Source organism: Rattus norvegicus, chromosome 19 (assembly GCF_021556685.1).
Source record: "Rattus norvegicus strain SHRSP/BbbUtx chromosome 19, alternate assembly SHRSP_T2T, whole genome shotgun sequence".
In the NCBI taxonomy this organism is placed as follows: domain Eukaryota; kingdom Metazoa; phylum Chordata; class Mammalia; order Rodentia; family Muridae; genus Rattus; species Rattus norvegicus.
In genome coordinates this window covers 7,885,163-7,892,271 of record NC_141552.1, presented here as the reverse complement: position 1 = coordinate 7,892,271, position 7,109 = coordinate 7,885,163, and the positions used below count along the sequence as shown (strand labels likewise).

The following is a 7,109-nucleotide window of genomic DNA, read 5'->3' as shown; positions in this document are numbered from 1 at the left end:
TTATATATCTATTATGTTGTATTTTCCATTTATCTTTGCTATTTTAAGGTACTTGATTTATAAATAAAACTCTTTTGGTATAGACAACTACACTGGTCTCCATTCATTAGTATTTTATTAAATTAATCATTCCATTCCTTTACATCTCAAATGATATCCCACTTCCCCATTACCCCTCCACGAACCCTCCCATCCCACATCAAACCTCGGCCTTCCACGCTGCCTGTACGAAAGTGCCCCTGCACATACCCACAATCTCCCACCCCACCGCTCCAGCATCCCCCTACACTTGGAAATCAAACCTCCCCTGAACCAAGGGCCTCCAGTTGCTGTCAGTCAGGACCATCCTCTGCTACATAAGTATCTGGAGCCATGGATCCCTTCAAGTACACTCCTTGGTTGGAGGTCTAGACTCTGGGAGAACTGGTGGTCAGGTCAGCCTATGTGGTTCTTCCAATGGGACTGCAATTCCCCTATTCTCCTCTAGTCCTTTGGCCAGCTCCACCATGACGTTCGCTGAGCTCAGTATGATGGTTGCATACAAGCACCCACATCTGCATTGGCCAGTTGCTGGCCGGACCTCCTCAGGAACCACCACACTAGGTTCCTGTCAGCAAGCGCCTCTTGACCACAGCAACCGTGTTGGGCTTGATATTAGCAGACATGATGGATCCTCAAGTGGGGAGGTCCCTGGTTGACGCTTCCTTCAGTATCTGTTTCAATTTTCATCCCTGTTCTTCCATTGGACAGGAACATTAACAACTTTGAGATGGGCGGGTGGCCTCATCCCTCCACCAGGGGCATGGCCTATCTAAGGGAGGTGGCCTCAACAAGTTCTAGCTCTCCATTCTCTGCTCATTTAGGTTAAAGTCAAACCCAGTGGGTCCTGGGAGCCTCTCGTTTCCCTGGTGTCTGAAAACATCCAATGACTATCCCTGGTTCCTCATCCCCTCTGCTACATATTTTTGGTTCGATTTCCTGACCCTCTGTACCTCTCTCACATCTCCCCCAGTTCCTGATACTGCCACTTTATTTCCTCCCCCTAATCTCTCCCTCCCCAATACCCCTATCTCTCTACCTCTCATAATCGTCCTGTTCCCTACTCAATGGAGGATTGAAGCACCCACACCCTGTATTTTTTTTATGCTCCATATGGTCTGTGAGTTGTATCATGGACATTGTGAGCTTTTGAGCTAATAGCCACTTATTGAGTACATACAATTTGTGTTCATTTGTGTATGGTTACCTTACTCAGGATAATATTTTTCTAGTTCCATCCACTTGCCTGCAAATTTCATTAAGTCATTGTTTTGAATTGCTGCATAGTACTACATTGTGTATATGTACCACATTTTCTGTATTCATTCTTCTGTTGAGGAACAACTGGGTTGTTTCCAGCTTCTGACTATTATAAATAAGTGAATCATAGTAGAGCTTGTGTCCTTGTCATATGTTTGAACAATATGTACCCACTTTCTTTTGGGTACCCATGAGTGGTACAGCTGCGTCCTCAGGTAGAACTATTTCCAATTTTCTCAGGAACGGCCAGACTGATTTCCAAAGTAGTTTTAACAGCTTGCAATCTCACCAGCAATGGAGGAGTGTTTGTCTTTTTACACATCCTCTCCAATATCTGCTGTCACCTGAGTTTTTGACCTTAGCTGTTCTTACTGGTGTGAGGTGAAATCTCAGGATCATGTTGATTTGCATTCCCCTGATGACTAAGGATGTTGAATATTTCTTTAAATGTTACTCAGCCATTCGAGATTCCTCAGTTGAGAATTCTCTATTTAGCTCTGTACTCCACTGTTTAACAAGTTTCTTTGTCTCTCTGAGTCTAACTTCTTGAGTTCTTTGTATATTTTTGATATCATCCCTCTATCAGATGTAGGATTGGTAAAGATCTTTTCCAAATATGTTGGTTGCCATTTTGCCCTAATGACAGTATCTTTTGTTTTACAGAAGCTTTTCAATTTTATGAGGTCCCATTTGGCCATTGTTGCTCAGGAAGTTTTCCCCTGTGCCCAAGTATTCAAGGTTCTTCCCCACTTTCTCTTCTGTTGGATTCAGTGTATCTGGTTTTTGTGGAGATCCTTGATCCACTTGGACTTGACCTCCAGTTGAACCAGCACACTTGGTTGAAAATTGAATAGTGTTCCTTCTGTTTCTCTTTTACAGAATAGTTTGAAGAGTATTGGTATTAGATCTTCTTTGAAGGACTTATAGGATTCTACACTAAAACCATCTGGCTCTAGGCTCTTTTGGTTGGGAGACTTCTAATGTCTGCTACTTCCTTGGGGGTTATGGGGGCTGTTGAGATGGTTTATCTGGTTTAACTTTGGTACCTGGTATCCGTCTAGGAAATCAACCATTTCATCCAGACTTTCCAGTTTTGTTGAGTATAGATTTTTGTAGTAGGATTGGGTTATTTTTTGGATTTCCTCACTTTTTGCTATTAGGTCACTGTTTCCATTCTTGATTTTGTTAATTTGAATATTGTTTCTGTGCCCTCTGGTTGGTCTGGCTGAAGAGTTGGTTTTCTCCAAAAACCACCTCCTAGTTTTGTGATTATTTGTATAGTTCTTTCTCTGTTTCTACCAGGTTGATTTCAGCCCTGAGTTTGATTATCTCCCGCCATCTACTCCTCTTGGATGCATTTGCTTCTTTCTGTTTTAGAGCTTTCAGATGAGCTGTTAAGCTGGAAGCATGTGTTCTGTAGATATCATTTAAATCCATTTGGTTCATAACTTCCTTTAGTTTCACTGTGTCTCTGTTTAGTTTCTGTTTCTATAATCTGTCCATTGGTGAGAGTGGCTGTTGAGATCTCCTACTATTATTGTTTGAGGTTTAATGCCTCAAGCATTTACTTTACAAATATGGGTGCACTTGCATTTGGGGAATAGATGTTTAGAATTGAGAGTTCACCTTGGTGGATTTTTCCTTTGAAATGTAGTCTCCTTCCTCATTTTTGATAACTTTTGGTTGAAAGTCGATTTTATTGGATATTAGAATGGCTATTCCAGCTTTTTTCTTGCGACCATTTGCTTGGAAAATTTCTTCCCATCCTTTTACTTTGAGGTAATGACTGTCTTTGACACCTAGGTGTGTAACCTGTATGCAACAAAATACTGGATCCTATTTACTTATCCAATCATTAGCCTATGTTTTTTTTTAATTGGGGAATTGAGCCCATTGATGATGAGAGATAATAGGGACCATTGATTGCTGCTTCCTGTTATTTTTGTTGTTAGAGGTGGAATTACGTTTGTGTGTTTATCTTCTTTTTGTACTTCTTTAAGGGAGTCATTTATGTCTGTCTTAACGTCCTCTATCATCTTCATGAAATCAGCATTAAGATCTGAATCTTTTATAGGTGTGTTGGGTATCCAGGACTTGCTGTGGTGGGAAAACTGGGTTCTGATATTGCCAAGTCAAATTGGTTTCTGTTGCTTATGTGCTTGCCTCTTGCCATCTGGTTATCTCTGGTGTTATCTGGATTCCCTGTTTCTGACTGGAGCTTGTCCTTCCTGTGATCCTGTGATCCTGGATGTGTCAAAATACCTGGGGAGTTGAGTTGCAACTCATGTGTGGGCTATGTGGGTTTTGGTCCAGTGCCGGGTCACTGCTCCTGGCACAGGTGCAAACCGGAAGGCATGTAGGTCTCTATCTGGGCATGGAATCTGAGTCCCCCGGTCTCAAGGTTCCCCTGGTCTCAAGGTTCCCAGTATGCTGGGTATTGGGGTGGGGTCTAGAATCTCACCTGTGAAGCTGCATGTGTCCTGGGATTCCTGGGAAGTCGAGCTGCAACTGCAGTGTGGTCTGTGTGGGATCGGGTCCACTGCAAGGGCTGTGCTCCCGTCACAGGTGGGAATCAGAAAGAACATGGCAGGAGTATTTTTTTTAAAAACTGCTACCTATAGTCATGATCTTTTGGGGTGGAAATCAAAACTTGTTGGTTGAGTATGAGTTCGGTGTGAATAGGACCCTTGGTATTGTCCCCAACACGACACACATACAAATGGAAAAAGAATAATGTTATTCTTTTCATACACAACAAACAAGGAGAAAATGCTTCCTTGCTTATTTATGATGCCATTATGACAAAGGCACCAGCAGCAAAGTCATTACAAAATCAATAAGCAAATAAGCCATTCCAGTTCATAAGCACAGAGGGAAATTTTAACAGAATGAGCACATTAAATTTCTAATTATATAAGATGGACATTTTGCTAGCAGCAATGAAGGTTTATTTTAGAAATGCAACTCCAGCCAGACCTAGGCACGGAGATCTGTAACTGCAGCTGAGTGGGAAGCTGAGGCAGGAGAGTCACAAATGCAAGGCAGTCTAGGCTACAGAGGAATATCCAGACTGCCTCTGTTACTTAATGAGACTCAAGCTCACAGTTTAAGAGAGCTAAAGGAAAACAGCTGGAACTATGGTTTAGTAATAAAGCTTCTGTCAAGTATATGTGGGCATATATGAGGGCTTTAGGTTCAGTCCCTACTGCAGAGAAGGGGCAGGGAAGAGGTGAAAGTTAACCATAACATTTAGAAACAACTAAGAAGCACATAGTTTTCTCAACAGATTCGGTAAATGCATTTCAATATTTCTACCTGCGTTCAAAACCCTCAGTAAACTAGGCATGGAATGATAGAATTCTCAACTCAATAAAGTAATGAGACTCTGTATAGTTCTTATGAATCACGTCATACTTAATGTAAAACTATTTGCTTTTGATCTAAGATCAAGGACCAGAGCAAGATATGTCATTTAATATTCCCATTTATCATTATTGGAAGGTCTAGCCAGTCAAAGGACAAGTTAGGGAAATAAAGGCCATAGAGATAGATGTAGAAGATGTCTCTGCACTTGAAAGTGCGTACTTCTTTTACAGAGAACCTAAATTTGTTCCTAACATGACATACTCACAACATGTGTAATTACAGCTCATTCATGTGTTCATGCACATACTGATACAAACACATACATAATTGAATATGATTGATGATGATGATGATGATGATGATGATGATGATGACGACGACGACGACAACGACGACGATGATACCATGGAAAGAAGGAAGTTATTTTTGATGTCAAAAAACTTGCTTATTTACAGACACACACATGCACATACACACACACACACACACACACACACACACACATTCTAAATAACTTTAAATAAGTGACTAAGAATAATACATTAATCATAGTCAGAGTACAAGTTCAAACTCGAAAAATGCCAAAGTTTTTAACAGCTAACTACTACTATGGTTAGCCATTAAAAACAAATAGAGCAGTATATGTTCCCCAGTGCTGTCAAAAGTAGTTGTTAATCAAATATAGATTAAAGACAAGCATGGTATATGAATACTTTTTAAAGTATGCTCAAGAAATGAAAACTATAAGGCTGGAGAAGTATTTCAGCCATAATGTGCTTGTCTTAAAAATACGAGGATCTTAATTTGGTTCCCTAACTCCAATAACAGTCCTGGTTTGGTACTTACATTTGTAATTCCAGCGCTGGGCAGCAAAAATATAAAAATATTTGAGTCTGTGGCATGTATTAGTCAGGATCCTGTAGAGAAATAGAACTGATAGAATGAGCCTACCTTTATGTTTTATATATATATATATATATATACACACACATATATATGTTATTATATGTATGTGAGTATTTTCAATAATTGTTCTAAGAATAATATTTAAAAATTGAATAGAAGCTCTTTCCTTTCCCTGCTGCCTCTGTAGCCACGACTGTGCTCAGGCTACCGGAGAGGCTTGCATCTAGTGTCCTCTGTTGGGGTAAAGAGAAGGTCAGGTTGGAGCCCAATGAGATCAATGAAATCGCCAATGCCAACTTCTGCCAGCAGATCAGGAAACTGATCCAAGATGGACTAATCATCCAGAAGCTGGTGACTGTACATTGCCTGGGCTGACTGCGGGAAAAACACTTTGGCCTGGCAGAAGGGCAGGCATATAGACATATGGACATAAGGAAGAGGACAGGTACTGAAAATGACCGGATGCCCGAGAAGGTAACCTGAATGAGAAGAATGAGGATGCTGCTCTGGCTTCCCAGGCGATATGGGGAATGTAAGAATATTGACTCCCATATGTATCACAGCCTGTACCTGAAGGTCGAGGGGAATGTATTCAAAAACAAGAGGATTCTCATGGAGCATATCCACAAACTGAAGGCAGATGAGGCTCGCAAGAAGCTACTGGCTGACCAGGCTGAGTATCACAGGTCTAAGACCAAGGAAGCACGAAAGCTCCAGGAGGAGCGCGCCTCCAGGCCAAGAAGGAAGAGATCATCATCAAGATTCTGTCCAAGGTGGAAGAGACCAAGAAATAAAGCTTTCCTCACGTCTGTACATAGTGGCCTGGCTCTGGTCTCACATGGATCAATCATTGAAATAAAACAAGACTTTGTCCGTTAAAAAAAAAGTTTGAATAAATAGAAACATATACTAGATTGCTACACTGAAAGCTTAATGTTGATAAGACAATTAACAAATTGGATAAATCAGGAGTAGACTGAATAAAAGTTAAAAATTACATATATATATATATATATGTAATTTTACCTTTTATACATATTAACAACTCTCATTTCCCACATCTTCCTACATGCGACGGTGTGAGTGTATTCTTATACATGTGTGCAGGTGTCCATGGAGGCCAGAAGATGACATCAGGTCCCCTGTGTTTTGGCAACTGTGGACTATCTGATATGGATATTGGGATGCAAATGCCAGACCCCCTGATGATAAAGAATCTGTGAGAACCACTGAGACACTGCAGTATTTCTCTCATCTATATTATTAATTATTGGATGGTTATTTGATGATTAGCTTAAACAATACTTAGTGTATAAACTCAGTGTTAGGAAGGAAACCTACACTGTGGAAGATTTACATATGGTCCTGACAATGCACATGGTTCTTTTGCTGTTAAGATTCTTCTCTACTTTAATTTAAAGGAAACATCCTTCCATGATCAACTGAACCAGTAGGCCCCAGTGAAGTTGCCATAAAAATCATTAGAAACGGTAACAGAATATCATGTCAACTCTATCTGTTGAGATGGATAAATACCG

The 7,109-nt window shown here is 40.5% G+C and overlaps 1 pseudogene; it reads left to right on the top strand.

Moving 5' to 3' along the window:
- The first annotated feature begins 3,594 nt into the window (after nucleotides 1-3,594).
- LOC147998777 (large ribosomal subunit protein eL19 pseudogene) lies at nucleotides 3,595-6,365 on the top strand (annotated as a pseudogene).
- Nucleotides 6,366-7,109: the final 744 nt, after the last annotated feature.